General features: G+C 40.7%; 1 long non-coding RNA gene across 1 annotated transcript; it reads right to left on the bottom strand.

Moving 5' to 3' along the window:
- Positions 1 to 10743: 10743 nt before the first annotated feature.
- Positions 10744 to 14147, bottom strand: LOC115613965. Its single transcript, XR_003993585.1, has 3 exons — positions 13922 to 14147; positions 12791 to 12912; positions 10744 to 12015 (listed from the first exon to the last, which is right to left on the bottom strand). It is a non-coding gene; the product is annotated as an uncharacterized LOC115613965 (long non-coding RNA).
- Positions 14148 to 19192: the final 5045 nt, after the last annotated feature.

The following is a 19192-nucleotide window of genomic DNA, read 5'->3' as shown; positions in this document are numbered from 1 at the left end:
AGAGTGCGCTTTTTTCCTATGGAAAGTTTAAATAATTTCTTCAGTGCTTGATTGCACTTTAATGTTAAGAAATTATTTTTTAATCTTTTTTGAAATAATAATGAATTAGACATTTTAGCATCTCCGTAAGGGTTTCATTTCTGTGCACTTTGCAGTTTTAAATTCCAAGCTTGAAGATCTGGTACTTTCACATTTGAAGTTTATTTGTGTAGCTTTGTATGTATTGAATTCTGCCTCCTGAAACCATTTTCCTGCAATGTACTTGGGTTTTAATGTTTCTAAATGGATGAAGTAATGTCTTACAGCAATGGGGGGGGACTTCTGCTTGCTTGCTTTTTTTTTTTATTCTTTTTCAGAGGAGCATAGGAGAAGACAGGAACTGGTTACCAAACCTCAGCATTGTCGGTATCTGTCTTTTGAACAGCAAATCTAATGTTCTTTATCTCTGCAGATGTGGACATAAAAGTGTAGGTGCACCAGAGACTGACGTGGTTAAAGCTAAATTTTCAACCTTGATATTCCCAGGGTGCACTTGCTACGGTGCAGGTCCAGAAGACCACCTGCTTGCCAGGGCAGGGCAGTTCTCTTCCTTCCCGTCTTCCTTCCTCACACCTCCCTTCTGCCAGGATCTATGCAGAGGACAAGGGTATGTCTGCCTCACTTGAGGAGCTGCCTCCAAAACATAATACACAGGTCATGCTTCTTAGACCAGGGACAACATAAAAGTGCTGAAAGGTGTTGCTTTCTACCAAAATTTGGTGATGGTGCTCTTAACCCCAGTGTACCCACCTGCACAGTGTCAGTGCATTTTCCCTGGGATATGAGTGTTTCAGGCTTTTTCCACATGAAGCTTTCAATTGCACGGGTCCCATAATCGTCTTAACCAATGGCTGAAGGTATGGAGCTGCTGTTGTTCTTTGTCCCCCACGGAAAACAGAAGAGTGGAGTGGTGGGTAACAGTTAGCTGGTGCTGGGGTTGCCTTAGCGTGTTTCTAACCTTACCTTACCTCTTGCAGTCATCTTATGCAGCTGGTACCAGCCCCAAGATGCTGTGGGAAGGAGAACCTGCCTTCGTCCATTTTACTGTTTCATCTGATGGAGCTAAAATGGTAACAGATCTGCAGTGAGATCCAGCACTAAAGAGAGAGAAATCAAAACACCTTTTAGTTGAGCCCTTGACATGTCTCTATTCATTTTCTTTTCAGATAGGGTGCAACTTCACGTAATATTAACCAATCCATAATTATTAATTAAGAGGGTGAATATATAATCATTGCCAACTAACAATATAAGTCCATGTCATCATCAGCCTATATAACCAGGTTCTGAATTTCATAACCACAAAAACCCAATTCCTTCTCTCTGACCCATTCCTGCTACACCAAAGCAATGAAACAGAGCATGAAACAACATGCTTTTGATGGATGCTTTACCACAGTCTTCACCATCCTCCCATCGTGCATTGCAAACGGTAATAATCTTTTTTTGTTTCTGTATTTGCCTGGCCTAGATGGATGTGCAGGTGATTTGATCAGTGAACTAACCATGCTGTTCTGAGAAAGTTACTACTGACACGCAGTTCTACCTCCTGACAAGTTTAAGCATGGAATTTCATTACTAAAGCCAACACTGCCATTCTCAGGTATCTGCAAGTCTTACAAACATCAGTAGCAAATTTGAGCATAACTCTGTGTTAGGATTTGTCTACTTGGATTAGACACTAACTTTTTAATTTAACACTACATTTAATACTAAAAATACTGAAAAATTGTAATTAACTTAACAATAAAGTTAATTATAATTAACTTAACAATAAAGTTAATTAAAGTAGATTTAATAGTAAATTTCTGGTGTATATTTTCCATTATGGACAGAGTTGCTCTTGGAGAACGGTGTTCTGTGGTCCGAATTTATACTGAATTTCTTGAAGAAGTACTTATTGGTCCTGGATAGAGAAAAGTAACTTCCTGTGTATCCTTATATGTGTTATTTTAGTACCAATATTTCGGACACTAGGTGGGCAGATTATCAAATGGATTTGAGCATGTACCCAGTTCTTCGATGAGTGTGCTTATCTGAATGCATATTGAAAAGATTATATGATTTTGGTACCACTAAGAGAAGGTAAAATGGTGGAGGTTTTGAAGATGCTGGTACCATCACATGAGAGGTCTGTTTAAAATAGCTGCACAGATTATCTTTAGAAATGAGAAGGTAGTTAGGTTATTTTCTCACTTCTGACCATTCTACAATTTATCCTTGCCTATGTTCTCTTGCTGCTAATAGGATTACTTGCACAAGTAACACAATAGCACTTTAGCCTTAAGCAGTTGGCCTCCACACTGGTATACAAGTAAGCATGTCAGCTGGTGCTTACTGTGATGCAGAGAACAAATTAACCAAGAACTGGACCGGCTCTGTTTTAAGTCATAGATAACTGAAATCTATTTTAATCACTTCAGTCACAGGAAAGTATTTTCTGAATGTGTTATGTCAAAACATCCCAAAAAGTGACATGTAATCCAAGGCACATGTTTTATTCTTGATTACATTTGCAAATTCAATCTCAGTCCTTTCAATGCATTTTGAATTTAAAGTAATACTGTTAAACACTTGTGTTCTTGATACTTAACTAAAGCAGTGCCACAGGAATATTCAATAAAGGACTTAGCACAATAATTCATTTATTCATTGAATACCCTGTCTTTACAACTGACAGTTTCCACAGATCTGACCCCTCTCCAGAGATTTAGTCATTCTCCAAAATGTAACAGCACGAAATGAGATGTTAAAAAAATGTATAGCACTTTCCAAATTGTTCAATAAATAAATATCCAACATAAAATACAGATGCTTTTCACCAGTTACGTCCTAAGACCTTTCAATGTCTGCTCTCCACTTATGAACTTTCTATTTCTTTAAAAGCCAATGAGAATCAATGTCTTTACAATGTCAGGTCCTGGTAAAACTAAGCAGAGGAACAGATCCCAGACATTTAGTTTTCTAAAGCTACAATGGCATTTCCCACACTGACTCAGCCTAAGTGCTTCTGCTGTGCTCAGTTGTGTCAGTAATTGTCAGAATTTCATATTTCAATGCAGAATAATTTGTTTGAAATTTTGGCTATTTCTAAGCCCCATATTTCTGTGCCTGGAGAGTATGAGCTTGAATGTAAGGGATGATGCAAGAGTGTCTCTGTTACTGCAACATTCCAGCAGGAAAATTCTTTATCTGAATGATGAACATAGAGTATGATATAGCAGTTAGTTCTTAAACGTATACGTCCTCTCATAAATTTTTTGCTCTGTCCATGACATTTTTCCACTAAGGATAGACATACTTAAAAGATGAATTTCCATGTGAATGGCAAGACATTTTGCAGTCATTGTGTGAATGAAAAGGGGAAATGCCAATTATCAATTTTAGACAATTTTATTTATACCAAGCAGTAGATGTTTCTAGTGTTAATTGAACTCTTTTGAGTATACGAACAGTGAAATATTGTCCAAGAGAAACTGTTGGTTCATTTTATGTCGTTTGCACCTGTACTTTGGACTTAATAGACCAAAGTGAAGATAAGTATGGGGAGGGTATGTGAAGAAAAAGTGCATGCAAAGAAGTGACATGAATAGTGTGAAAGAAAGAAAAGCTAAAGAATTAAAAATAATGGTCTGATTAGGAAGATTTTATACTCACCTGTCTGGAAAGTTGTGTTATAGTATCTGGTCCTTACAGAGCTCTAAATTAATACAGGACTTCTGCAAAATTTAGTGTCTTGATCAACACCTGGGTTTGCACCTCCAAGAGTTTAGATCTACATCTGGCCATGACTTAAGTGCACTTTGACATAAAGCATTTCTTGTGTTCCTGCTAACTATAAAAATTTGTTCGCAAAGACGAACATCACTTAAAAAGGTGATAAAGACGTAATGAACAGGAGTAAAACTTTTGAACTGTTAACCTGCTCTACATTGTATGTGAGGCATACTTAAAAAAAAACAACAGGAATGCCAGTTATGTTTGCAAATGGCTTCAGATTAACCAGGGCAGATATCATCCAAAGTACTGCTTAAAGGTCACTGAAAAGTTTAAAGGTTAAAACCTGCTACTTTTTTTTCACTTCAGACTCCAAGGGGCTCAAAAAGAAAGGCCCATTTCTACTCTTAGCTACATTCCTGTGAATTTAGTATTCACAAGTGCTTGGTCTTAGTTGAAATTATGTGGATTTACAGCACAAGGACTAGCAGCTCTGGCTCCATACTGTTGCTTTGCTGCTTGGTTGAAAAAATAAGCCTGCAAAAAACACCCAAACATATATATATACACGCATGTAAATTTGTCCATGGAATTTCCAGAGCAGAGAAGCTACACAAAATATTTTGAATACACTGTAGAGGTTGAGAATAAATATATTGGGAAAGGTGAATTTCCATATTAAGTAAGTTTATTTGGTGCTCATTATCTCGTAGCAAGAATATCATTCTTCCATCAGCAGTTCCATATAGCACTTTTAAATATGGTGCAAATGTTAAATTATATTTTACAAGGGAGGTTTGTTAATGATAAAATCATCATATCCTTATTTCTATAATAATCTAATAGGAGCCACACCACTGAAAAGAAAAATCTCTTATCTCAAATAAGATTTCCCACGAAGATAATCTGAGGAAATACATAACAATATTACGACTCCTGCGTGACTTTATGCTTTGTTTTCTACTTGTTTTTCTACTATTAGCAGTAAAAAAAAAAAAAAAAATACTGTCTTGCAAAAGCTTTGAAAAAAGCCGATGAATAAGAATTTGCATCTTGATGAAGAAATCCTTCAAGTGTCTCTCTTGGACTCCACTGATATTCACATTCCCTGAGGACAGAAAATCTTCCAAAGGGTTCAAGGCTTCAGGGTCATTCTTGATACAAATTGAAAACATGATGCACTTGAACTCTGGGGCATTACCTTCACCTCCGCTCTGCCAGCCACGCTACCCACCAAAAGCCCATCCGCAATTGTTCAGTCCTGGCCAAGTTCCCAAGCAGTAACTACTGGAGAAAGTTGATTATAGAAAATGTACGGAGTTTAGTGATAAACATATAGAAATATTACAATCCACATTCTGCAAATTCCGTTTGAGCATCTTCCCAGATTGTTATCCAGAGAGGTAGCTGTGTTAACAGCAGCAAGGAGCCTCAAAGGACCCCTTAACTCCCCCTTGGTTTTACAGGCTCTTTGCAATTGTCTATTCTGCCCCTGTGTCTTCCCAATGGTTCTTCCTCAGCTCCTTTCATTACATATCCCACCTCTGTGTGGTCTCTTCATCTCCACTGCACCCCAAAGCTCTTGCTCCCCACCATACCACACTATCCTACTGCTTTTCAACGCCTGTGCGATGCCAGTACATGGGCAGTTCTCATCTCACAATCCTGTGTCTGGTTTTCAAACCACATAGCACCATGGAGAGATTTTTTTATAATTTTTTTTTTTTAGCTTTTTTTTTCTTTTGAAACTCTCTGAAAGAACTAAAGCTTTAAGTCATGATCTCATGCAGAAGGAAGGACAGAATGTCGTATAATGGGCAAAAATGGGAAATTACAGCCTTTTTTATATAATGTTACATAAAACATAGTATAAATATATTACAATACAGACAAATATTCCTGAAAAAATACTATATGGTTCTGGAAATTACAACTGATCTTATGATACCTTAAAATTCATGGTTTGAATAGCTGCAAAGCTTTTCCTCCCTTTGCTCAGATATCCATAAAAGCATTTCCAGCAAGAAGAGTTGCCCATGCCACCTTGTGGGGTTTTTTTCCCTTTTCAACCTTTGTAAACATTCATACAAAGAAATTCGATTGCCTGGATATGGATAGAAAATGGATCCACAAGTATGAGAACTTGGGCAATGTATATTCATTTCAAAAGTCAAGGAAATATTGATGGAGAACACTTCCGCATCTTCCACTAGAATTACTGAATATATTTGATTAAGCATATAAACTTCACTTTGCTATTCAAGTTCACCAAGCATGTTTGGAATAACAATTATTTTATTAACATACTGACATGATCTAGTCAAACAAAATTAAATGTGTTTTGGGGTAACAAAATGTAAAGCATTATTTAAGTATCTTTTCTTTTTTAAAACAATGGAGAGACAGAGATTTCTGAGAAGCAAAATTATATCCCCACAAAAAATGTAAATTAAAATCATTAACCTCAGGTTTGCCATGAGCATCTTTTTCCTCAGGGGCATGGGCCAGCTGTGCTCAAAGAGAAATTTTAGTTTCAGAATGCTCTTGGGAAAAATATACAAAATACACTGTCATGCTATTTATAAAATACAACAAGTTGTCTCTAATCTGTTCCTATTAGTCAGTGTAAAACCAGAAGAACAAAAAAAATTGTGGTTAGAATAAAAATTCTCAAAGAGGGGCACAGGAAAGCTTCTGAAGGGAAAGGTTTAATTTTCAGTAAGGCATTGTATTCTAACCATGACATGGGCTTAATAACTTGTACAGGCTCAGATGCATCAATTTATGCCAGAGTTTCCAAACTGTGAATCATGAGTATTATTTCTTAGCTTGCTCAGATGAGCTGACGCACTTTAGTTCTAGCAATACTTGATTTTTCTTGTACCCTTGCCTGCTGTGGTGCACCAGGGTCTGCCTTTTTAGCATTTTACCGTGACATCCTTGTCATTTGTTACCTCAAAGTTTTCATGATGCCGTGTACGTATGTATATGATGCCTCGTAAGCAGGAAGGTTCAAAACTGCTGAACTTGTGCACCCATGCATTAATCTACATGCAAGAATAATCTAGTTAGTGAAAAGGTGGCCAGGGGAAAGCGTAGCCTGTCTGTAAGCTCGAGGTGAGACGTAGCATGGGCTGTGGTTGGCGCTAGGAAGACCTAAAACTGTCACTGACCCATTGTGTGATTGTGAGGAAGCCATTTCACCTTTCTATTGTGTTTTTCTTCTCCGCCTTCGTCTCTCCAACCCACCAGCCCTTCACAGCAAGATCTGTCTCTTACGATATGTGTCTCACAGTGGGAGCTCAGCTGGGGCTTCCAAATTAAAGCTGATTGGGAATTTTTCAATGAAACGAATTTTCATTAGGAAGTGCAGCTCAGTTCCAGAGCAGTTCTGCAGTGCAGTTGTGGGAATGCTCATCCAGTATGTGAAGATGCAAATGCAGATAATGACTCTGAAGAATACGTTGTTGTAGAAAGTAGATCATCTCTAACAGAAGCTGTGGAATGTACCTTGCCCTAGGAGAACTATGAGGCTGCGGGTGAATTGGCACAGTCGTCTGCAGTTAGAAAGACAGCAGGTCAGGCATTTGAACCTGAGTATGCTAGGGGAGGTCACATGCTGTACATCTCTTTCATTGTTGTGTTTGTTTGTTTTATGAAAACAAATCTTCTAAAAGCACTTGGGTTTGATACAGGAAAGAATTGGAGCATCAGTGAAATCCTGGGAAATTTCATGGATGGGTTTACTCAGTCTCACTCGGTTCTGCTCTGAACCCTGCAAACTGTTAACAGTGAGATCAGACATATTTTATCTTGTAAAATACTTACAGTCTAAATGAGAAAGATAACTTCTGAATAAATCGTGAGCAAATATTTGAGAAGAGTTAAAGATGAAAAGAAGGAGAAGTTATTTTCAAAAATAATTCCAAAGAGAAATAGAAAGGCCTTCTTGTTATTACTAAAAACAAATTGGCCCCAGCATGAGGAAGGAGATGGCAGTAGGCAACTCCTACCAGGCATCTCCTACTAGGCATCTCCCATGGCATCTGAATAACCAGATCAGTAAATCAAAGGGAATAGTAGCAAAATTCAGTGAAGACAAGAGGAAATTAAAGCATGGAATTAGGGGGAAAGTTGCATAGGGCTTTAGTGAACTTTGGTGTGCCATGATGAGAGAAAGAAAATAACCAGGAATTTCCAAAAGTGATACCATTACAGCTTTTAGAACATTTCCTTAGTAGCTTCTCAGTATTAATTCTGGTGGAACACTCTGAAGAAACACTTTAGAGTCTGTTTTTACAAAAGAAGATTTGTTGTTATGAAGCAGATCTCAACTACGTGCCAGCATAAATTGCTAATTGTGTAGAACACTGCAGCAGTGTTGAAGGGAAGATGTATTTCCTCCCCTTCCTAGCCCCACTTCAGCTTGCCTTCAGCTTCAGCATCCTTCTTTTACTGACTGCCAGTCTAAAATAGCCTGCATTTCTAACCCAGAGTGCAGCTGACTCATATTCAATTCACATGGTCGCTTTGCAGCTGAGAATGATTGCACTGCCTATGTGGCATCTCCTAAGAATATGCAAAATATCAGTTGCTGAAATGGCAACTCTGTAAATGTGTCTGCAGAGGGCATTTTGCACAAAAGTTAAGACTATCAGGAATATCATATCACTTAGGCTAAAGATTTGTGCTGGGTCACGCCCTATTCTCTCCCTAGCCTCTGTCTACCAAACACCAATTCTGTGTGCACAGCTGTGAACCTGGGGTGAGGGTTCAGGCTCTGGTGTAACTGAAATCACGACACAGTCTGCTGCCTGACATCAGCATTTCCACCGTGCTCAACTTTCAGGAAAATTAAGGCCTCTTTCTCTGGGAGCTAATTTTGCTTAAGCTCACTCCATGAGTTTCCATTCTCTAATTGTTCACTTTAGCCTCAGCCAGAACACATCATTTTTCCAACTAGCAGAACAATATTACAGGAGAATATGTGGAGAAACAAATCTAACCCTGGGAGAAATCTTAACAAAAATATTGCATTGACAGTACAGATTTCTAACAAATCCTCTAGATGAGGTGTCTTCTCAATGAAGACAGTAATTTTTCCAGTGTGGGATGATGACCTGTATTACTTTCTCAGAAATAAAAAAATGTCTCCTTTTACATTATACGGCTAATAAAAAACAATGAACTATGGAGTCTTTTGTGGACAAAAGGTTTGCCTGTGAACTTTCTGCTACATAAATTGAGATTAGAAAGAGAAAAATTTGAGATAAACAAGCACTGACCTGTGAGCGAGAGTTAAGCAAAGACTTAGATGAACTCAAGAGATGCAGTTCTGTGATGGGGAAATACCCAGGGTAATAAATGTTTACAGAGGAAAGTTCTGTAGATTTTCAAGCAGGGGAATAGCGGTGGTTACCTCCTGCTGAAATATCATAGCTGCAATGAAGTGGCAAAGACGACAACTGACATGTCAGAGACAGATAAATCTATCCTTATAGGGCTGACAATTTGGTGTGATTGCTCTCCAAAGATAACTTTATAACTTGCTGAAGTGTGATTTAAGGATGCCCTGGAGCAGCACTAACCTGTGTACCTTTCTTGTGGGTAACTTTTTATAAGCTATAGCTTTAGTTAATAGCTTATGCAATTTTTCATTTGACCTACGGGTGTCCCATGTGGGTGGGATTTTCAAAAACTCAGGCCCAGATCCACAAAGGGATTTACAAACGGATGATTGCAGCTATAATGTGTGTAGGGAGCAGAGCAGAGACCTAGCCACAATTTAGCCTGTAATCTAGCAGTGATGCAGGAGAGGCACTGCAACACCCTTAGGTATTCACCAGAAAATCGACCCAGGTTTATGTGTGAAGTTGCTCTGGACTATGTTGATGCCTTAGCTCTGTTCCCACGAAAATGGAGCACAATTAGGCACCAGCCAAGTGCTCTTTAAAAGGCCAGATTGAATCTTTCTTTTCCTACTGTAATTTTGACGCTTTCTAGAGTATTTTTCAGAAAGAAGAACTTGAACTGAGTTACTAGATAGACCACTTCAGCAGGAAAAATGTGTGCTGTTTTTATTTCAGTGCTTTGTTTTTCAAGTGAATTATTGCATATTCATGTGAGAATAAAAAGGGTGATAAAAAGAATAATAATATATCATTCAGTTTAGTCCTAGTGATGTTAGATATGCTAATGCGAAGCAGTTGATAATCTCTTCATGCAACTTGGGACATAGCTCTTTGAGTACATCTTCCCTTTTGATGCTGGCAAAGAGCAGGAGTGGTATCTTCACGTATGTCAAGCACCAAGATAAACTATGTTCTCCATGGGAAATAGGCCACAAGCAGGAGCATATCTTAAAAAGAAGACTTTAGTGAAGCTTTATTTCTATTTTTTCCCCCCATCTTTTCGCAAAGCCAAACCATCCCCTGTGGCATTTGGGCACTCAGAAAACAGTTGTGTTTGAAAGGCCATAAACAGTCAAACTAAATAAATAGATGTGAAAAGCTGAAGTCCTTGGAATGCCATGCTACAAAATAGGTGCCAAATTGGCAACTACTGCACGAAGGCTTGATGCTGTTTTGTCTCCTCAGACCCAGAGAGCTTTCAGCTGGTGTCTCTGAAGAAATGCAAAGTGCAGGTTGTGCTGGCCTAGCGCCCGTGGAGCAGACATGTACCCTTCTGAAGGGCTGATGCAGTGCCAGGACATTACAAGCTAAACTCTCAGAGCCATGTTCTGACCCCAGTCAGCAGCTGAATTTATACCCCTCTTAGTGGGGAGAAAGCATCTTGAAAGTAGTAGAGGACCCCAAGGCCCTCTGAAGCTCCTCAATGTTCAAGTGTAGTGATAGCAGAACACACTCATCTGGTTTTCACTAGGACAGGCAGCAACCTTGGTAAACGTAACTCAAGGTAAACTTCTGAGGACTGCAGAGTGAACTGGAGAAAAGCCTTTGTTTGTTCTTTAGCGACAGGGTATGGGGAAGCCTAGAAAGTTGTATTTCCAAGCACAGAGCCTCTACGGACTTCCAGGGAATTATATTAATTCACTTCAAAAGCAAAGTAAGTTTATGTTGCTAGCCCTTACAGGAAAGGCAAAGTATGGTAATACTACTGCTGTTGTAGTAGTACGGTCTAAGGATAAGTTAAGAACTGCAGGAAGAGGCAGTATTTTCTTTTAGACCAACTCTTTTAACCAGGGAGAAAAAAAGCTTGTAGACACAAGCCCTCTTTAGTGTACAAAAGCCTTCCTTGTGTTATTGGTATCAGCTATTCTAGTAGAAGAGGTTTCTTTTCCCTGTAACTTTGCCTTGAAAATAAAGTGAGTTCTGAACTCTGCTCCAATGCAAAATACTGAGTGATCTATGCCTACACAGTAAACAAGCATTGAACATGTTAGTTGGAAAAGCTCATGAGCTCAAAACACATGTTTTCCTAAGATCGACATCATCTTAAGGTTAGTCAGAAAGGAGGTTTATTCCCTTTTTTTATTATGTAGGCATAGTGATTTAAAGTCATATACTCACAGAAAGTCATTACAAAGTATCTGAACACTTAAATCCTAAGAGTGATATGTGGGCCCTGTGGAATTGGTATGGTTATGAGTGCACAGGCCTTGTAACAATGTGTCTGTAATAAGGTGGAAGTTAGTAGGGAGAATGGGAGAAGAGGAAAGCAAATTCTGCCCTAAAGCACTTGCACCCTGGCTCTTGATAAGAAGTCAAGTAAGTATTTTATGCTGCATGGCACTTCAAGATTTACAACCTCTTGTCCTCAGTGATAAAGAAAATACCACTTACATGCAAGAAGCAGAAAAATCACATTAAAATAATTTCAGTTACTTCCTACTTCATGGGAAGAACTAAATGGTGCTGTTGTCCCTTAGCATCAAAAAATCCACACTTTGTCAGATAAAATACACTACTCACCATTCGCTGTGAAACACATGTTCTTGTTGGTTCTAGCATTTCATTCCTTCTGTGCTCTCTAGCTCCTAACATACTGAAGATCTGAGGATTGTAGAAAGGGGAAGTAGGTTTCTTTTTAAAGCTCTCTAGTTCCAAGGAACTGAGAGATTTCTTCTATGTATTCATCACAAAGGCAAGGAAAACTGATGAAAAGTGCTCCAAAGTACCATCTGCAGTCAGATTTGGGACAAATGTTCTCAAAAACTCTTCTCTCAGTCCAGGCCAGGTACGTTGTATTCCTGTGGCAGCCTTAAAGCCTAAGTTGGTCATTCTTACCCCATTTTGGTACCTGATATAAACAAGAGTAGTGACTATTTCCTCTATGTCCACTATTTCCTCTAACCCATCCATTTTCAGTTAGCATTCATTTTAATCACAGATGCCATCAGAGACTCACTCTTAATGTGTATTATTACTTTGGCCACCATGGAGGATTTCTCTTGGCACCCCCAGATGTAGGAGTAGTATAAGTATATTCACAGATAAGCAAAGTCTTTAAAACAACACAGACCTCAGCATACACACATATTCATATGTAAACAGTAAGGTACATTCAACATTAGCATTAACAGAAGAAATCAGGTAACACAGCACAAGCACAGAAAGCAAGTATAGAATGAGTCTTGATCATATGGTTTCTACTTCATTTATTTTTGTCCTGCTCTGGCTGGTGTAGCTTATAATTAGTCTCTGCCTGCAGTGGTGTGGTTCCAAAGAATGGTGGATTAAAGAGAAACTCTAGAATTTCTTCGTAACATGACAAGTTATAACCTGAAAAGCTACACTTACTCCATTAAAGATTTTTCACAGTGACATTTTAGTGCAGCTAGGGAAATATGCCACTTTGCCATTTATCATTTTCAGGGCATGGACAGTGAAAGGAGGTTGCTATGAAGAACAAAATAAAATAGATTACACACATAGAAGTGAGGTGAGGAATACTGATAAATATACACCACTGAATGTCAGCAAATGTCACTTGAGAAGCCATTTGCAGCTACCAGAACAGCCTTGCAAATCAGCAAAAGTAGCAAAACCAGGAAAAACAAGTTGGGTGTACTCACTTCCACATGAATAAGCAATAAACCTTTCTGAAGTTACACCAGAAAGTTGTTAAACTTGATAGATGAATCTTTCCAAATTGCTCTGTCGCACACTGTATATGGCTACAAAGGACTATGGATGGCTTAAAGTAAAAAAGAGAAGCGTTGCTGAGAACACAACAATTTAAGCATTTTTGTTTAAACACTTGTATTTTGTATTTTGTATTAAAGGGACAGCTTGAACAAAGGAGTGATTCATCACATCGCTTTTTCTTACGTAGGGCTGCTCTTTTTTTTATCTGAACTTCATTGTTGGAACTGTTGCATTGTTACCATTTCTCCTTTAAATATATTTGCTGCTCTAACAGCAGGGCTTGGAGTTGAATCAATTTGGGTTTGATAAGCAGAAACATTGCAAATGAAAGCTCTTCTGCTGAGAAACTTCTAACGGTAGCTATCTAGCATGCCATGTAAGTGTAAGGGAAAGACCTGCAAGAGGTCTCCTACCTTTCCAGCAGCATTTGATTTGTAGATCTATGGATCGGCTCCGTTTTGGTTTATAGGCACACTGACCTGGAAAAAGCTCTCCTTGTGAAAGTTACAATACTTAAGAGACAACATCAAGGTTTCTTCAGGCTTATTTTAATCTGGGCTGTCTGTTTGCAGCCTCTTGAACCACTACTCTCCATTGATAATAAACAGAAGTGAAGATGTAAAGATCTTTGACTCAGAGAGTATCTCCAAGGAGAAGTAGAAGTTCTTAAAATTTCAGAAACTCTGATTGTTTTTATATTTAATTTTTCATTAGATTCTTCCTCCAAATTTCTAATTTACCTCAGCCAAATCAGAGGCAGCCTGCATCATTTTGATTTCATGAGACTGTTGTCCCCAGACACCACACTCATGCAAATTTCAGATCAGTTTTGCTTTCATTAGTGAAAAGCAGCAGCATAAATCAGAAAAATGGGATCATACAGGAACTTCTTTTCTATTCAAAATATTTTGTACATGCTAAGATACGCGATTGTAGAACTATTTCAGTCAAACTTCTCACCATATGTTCATGTAAAAGCTATAAACAACCAGCCTTAAAATGGCATCCTAAAGCCTGGGAGTTTAAATCATTGAAGAGAACAAATTTCTTGTACTTACGAATCCTGTAGATGGTGTGAGGGCAAACCTTCCTTTCTTGGGCAGGATGTTTACACAGTGAATTTTCTTTGTATGAGTCTTCACTCTATTCTTGCAAAATCAGAATCAGAAGTGATCCTTATTAGTCAATCTGAACCCTTTATTAAATTAAATGTAAAGCTTGTTTTAGAAACGAACAATGAAAATCAGAAAACAAAGATTAAACAGATGGGTTGAACTTTCCTGAACCGCTTCCCGCCCCTCTTCCCCCAATTCTTTGAAAACTGAAGCAATCTTTGAGGCAAAACAGGCATTTGACAGCATCTGTCATCCAGAAGCTCTGTAGCAGTTGTGCTGCTTCTTTGGTCTGTTTTGAATTTCTCTGTCAATTTGAACAGACACAACAGAGTCTCAAGGAGCGATGCTCACAAACTGAGAAGGCAAGGACCGTGTTGGATGAAACAAAAGGGAAAAGACCTATCAGCTTGTTACCTCATCACAAATATCAGTGTCCCCAAAAGCTTCTTCTTTTATGTAAAAGTGTGCAGTTTGGTGAAAAACACAAGAAAGCTTATTTACTTCTTATATGTGAAATGTAATGTATGTTACGTAATAATATGCTTAAGGATTTATAGAAACTCTGAGATGTATTACATATGCACGCACTCATCTTCAAAAGAGACAAAACTACAGTTTCTTAAAGGCTATTTGAAAAGTAGAAATGCTTGGCCAAGAGGTTTTAAAGGAATTCTTGAACGAGTAGGCAGCACATGAACAAATACATTGATTTTGCGACAAGCACTGAAAAAGAATCTTCTGGTTAGCAGCCTGCCTAACCTAATGAATGGTTTAGTCCTTCCTTCCTCCATCCCAAGCATGAAAGCTGCTATCCACACCCCAGACTTGTTCTAAACTACTGAATGCAATAGCGAAGTGACTTCTGACGCTAGACTAGGCCTGGCAGCCGCCAGGCTTGACCCTGTAGGCCTGCACCAGCCCAAAGCCAGCCTATGCTTCCCCAGGACAGAAAGCGCCTCAAATGCAGCTCTTAAGGTATGTGCAAAACATCTGAAGATCTTAATAAGACAGATATTGTCCTTTGGAAAAAGTAGAAATTTTGCCTGAATGAAGCAGTACAGGGTTTGGTTTGGTACAGCCAGTAATAAGGAAGAATCATAGTTTCTGTTATCAAGGGGTTTGATACATTTGTCTTTCTAAGTAAAAAGAACATATAGTTCTAAGGGGGGCGGGGAGGGTCATTTATTGTCCTTTTTTTATTTTAATGGCTAAACATTGTAATGCTAGCTAAATAGAAATTCTTGTCTGTTAATAGGTTCCTTTAGTTTGTAATAAATAAGAATGCTAATGACTAAAATTTGGTATTTGGTATGCATTAGCTTTTGTGAGTCTTTTCTTTACAGGCTTCATTGACATTCAATATGGCAAGCTTCCTTTGAAACATATTTATAAAATAACTACAGTATAATTAAACCAACAAAGCCATCTTTTAAGTAAGCTTAATAGCTCAGTTTTTCACTCCGTAAATTTTTTATTTTAAGGAGGAAAAATAGTTATGCTTCAATTCTACTGTATATTTCATTTGGCATCTAATATTTTCTTTCCATTTACAGTCTGTGCATATCTGGTTCTTGACAACTGTGATTATTAATAAGTGTGCATGAAAAACATGCTTCGTAGAATCTTCCACAAGAATATATTTGTTAATGAGAATTGAAACATATCTTGGCAAAGACAATATATGTAATACATATATGTGTGTATATACATATTTTAATAGCTAATGGTGGTGTAGTTAATACGCAAAAATGGATTAATAGATATGGCAGGTAATAATCGAAGTGGATGCTGTTTAATAAATGTAACTAAAAATATTTTAATGATATAAAAGCAATAGGTAAATAAAAGCAATTACATTTAATTTTGCTTTCAGCTTGTGAGCGTTTTCTGTGAGCTTTAGTAGAGGGGAGAGCTTGTGCAGAAGGCTAACGGTAGAGTCAGCGTTAGCATTATTCATTAGGGTTTCTAAGTAGTACTTATTCTGAGGTATTTCTCTGGAAGACTAAAATGTTGTTGGTAAGGGTACTTGGATCCTGATAACCCTAATTCATAATAATATCCCTCTCATTCAGAAAATTAAAGTTTACAGGGTCCTCAGCAGTTTGAAAATCTTTATACTATTTAGAACCATGATAGTGTTTACTAAGGACAAGCTAAAAAGTGATAGCTCGCATTATACTAAGTAAAGTGGAACCTCATAACTGTTTCTTAAACTCTGTCCTTTACAGGCATAATAATATTGAGACCCCATTTACGGTGTGTAGAATAAAAACAGTTGACATCATTGTTATAATCTTTATTTAAAACTGTTACCAAGGTTACAAATTACCATCACTGTGTGCAACAGGTCCCTCTGAAGCAGTATCATTACAGATGAACTGTAATGTGTAGGATTATAATAAAAGGCATGAGGGATTATGCACAAGCAAACATGCTAGAAATAACACAAATACAGCTACATTATACCGTGCATCGTGTTGCAAAACCTCTGCTTTCAATGCCGAAATACACAATGTGGCTTTTTGTTTAATTCGGGCATTTAGAGAGATGTTAACCGTATCCTGAAGTGGCTTTACAAATGTCAGGGAGCAGAGGGGGTAGGGTTTATCTCGACCTATAAACCCGCTGCTGTTGGAAATGTTCTCACACCGTCTCTGCTCTTAGCGGGGCACCTAGTTTACAGGAAAATATGCCTCCATTGTGTGAAGCAGGACTGCCGCGACAGGCCACGGAGTCAGCGGCTGCACGACCCAGAGCGCCAGGGCCCGCAGCCCGGGCACGGGGGCTGAGGCCGAGGCTTCCCCGGCCTCCAAATCGGGGTCTCTCCCGCAATGGCAGAGCGGCCAAAGGGAAAGGAGAGAGGCAGGTGACCTTCCGCTGGCCAAGGGTGCTGACCACCCCCGGACAGCACCTCCGTCCCCCGCTAAGTCACTCTACCCCGCCCTCAACCTAATGACATAAATCCGGGATCTTAAAGTCTTTGCGACTGATCGTACTCGCTCATTTATAAATAATGATCCCCATATAGATGCATAACAACAACATACCAGAAGTGTTTGGGGAGAAATCCGATTAAAGTCTATAGCTTTTCCCCCCCCCCCCTCCCTCGCGGGAGCAAAAGTCTTGCCACAGGTCAGCTGCCGCAGGTGGCCCAGGCTGCGGGGTTAAAGGGAAGAAAAGGCTCCAGGCGAGCCGCTTCCGCCGGGCGGCGGGTTGGGGCTGTCACCGAACGGCTCGCCCTGCCGGGGTGCGGCCCGACGCCCCCGACGCCCGCCCGGCGTGGAAGGCTCGGCGGGGCCGCCGGTAGGGGCGGCGGGCATTGGCGTGGGTGGGAGCCGCTGCCCTGGTTGAAGCGTGAACTCTGCCGTCGGGACCGATTTCCCCCCGGCGCCAGAATCCCCGGGCAAGGGGCGTGGGGACAGCCCCACTCCGCCTGGACCGGACCGGCCCGGGGTGGCCGTGACGCAGAAATGTGCTTTCCTTTCCTCTTTCGGGCGATTTAGGGAAACTAGAAAAACAAACATCGGGCCGTTTCATGAAAGCGGTGGAGAAAGCTCCGAAGGGAAAGAGAGCGGGGCACATCCTTTTAGAGGAAGGACAAGGGTTCTCTGAGGAGGAAAAACAAAAGATGACAGTGGTGGCTGTAACCCCACCATGAACCAGGGACCTCTTGGCCACGCTCGGAGACCTAACCTCCCCGGACTTCCCATTACCTCTCCATGACACTTCACTAACGCTCACACAATGGCCAACTGAGCAGTTTAAGTAAAGATATTTTAACCTGAACTAAACATTGTCTCCAGACAATAGGATGCAAAGCAACATCTGGTACCACATATAAACAATGCTGTGCAACAGCATATGTTGGACGTCTGGAAGTTTATGTCAGTGCTAAGCAGTCGAGGAGGCTGTCACTGCTCGGCATGAAATCTTCATAAATGGCTGTTTGCGGCACTTTCGAGGCGAGCATCTCGGACCCTTCCTCCAGGGGCATCCTCTTCAGCTTGAGATTGCCCGGCAAGACACCCTCGGACCCTACCCGCGCCCACTCCCTCTTGCCTTCGGAGCAAACCACCAGCGAGACATGCCACGGGGAGAGCCCGTGGCCCGGCCTAGGGGCAGAACCAGGCTACCCTTTCCCGCTGCGGTTCTCGCGAGCGCGGCGCGGCCGCCTGCGCGGGTGGAAGCGGCCGGCGCTGAATGGCGAACTTCAGTGAAGCTCTTCTTTAAAGAGGAGGCTCTAGGCTAATGAAACAACGGGAGGTGACTATTGCAAACAGCTGTTCCTCATACATATTTCATTATACAATCAGATAATGCGTCTTACCACCTTCTCAATTATTCACAGATAAACATTTTCAAGACGTTTTAACATCTGTCTTAGGGCCTGCTATTAATTTAGTAATCACTACGGTTAAAAATGTATGGGGACTGCACCTCTCAAAAACTCTGATTTCACTTACGAGGACAACTTCCGTAATAGCTCACCCTAAGCAGCACATCAGGTCAAAGAAAGCCCCCGCGATGTGGGGGGAGCACACGGTCCTCGCCCTGCAGCCCTCGGAGGGCATGGGATGGCACCTTCCCTCCCAGGCGAGCCGTAAAACCTCCCAGAAAAAGTCGCGTCCGTCCCTTCGGTCCGGCTTTTGGCACAAGCGCTCCCGCTCGTCTCCTCAGGCAAAGGGCTCTCACCGTTGTCTCAGGCCGCCCCGGAGGGGGACAGCTGCCTGGCCGGTGCTGCTAGCCTCCTGCTCCCCCCGCACCCAGCCCCGGTACCCACTTTCCCCCCTCCCCAGGGTCCCCCCCGCTGCCCGAGTTGACGGGGCCCGCCCGGCTGGGGCCAGCGGGGCGCCGGTGGCCGCTCCCGTGACTGCTCCGGTGGCTTTGCTCTCTGCGAGAAAAAAACCCGCGGGTCCCCGGCCGGGCAGCGGGAAGCCCTTGTTCCTCCTGAGCGTCAGGAAACTTCTGACAGAAAGTTTGTTTCGCTGCTGCTTGGGCTGGTTGTAAAACTGCAAGGCTTGAGGGAGTCGCAGGGTCTTAAAACTGCGTCTTTTGTGTCTCTTCCTCGGCAATAATCCCTTCTCTTAAAATAAGGAGCACACCACCCCCTCGAAACGCACACCTACCAGATGTTACACATGAACATTAAAGAGTGAGTTAAACGAGCAAGGGGAGAATCAAATCTCGACAACTCCTTCAGACACTTTATTGATT

This window comes from Strigops habroptila, chromosome 10 (assembly GCF_004027225.2).
Source record: "Strigops habroptila isolate Jane chromosome 10, bStrHab1.2.pri, whole genome shotgun sequence".
NCBI lineage: Eukaryota > Metazoa > Chordata > Aves > Psittaciformes > Psittacidae > Strigops > Strigops habroptila.
This window is presented reverse-complemented; position numbering and strand designations above follow the sequence as displayed.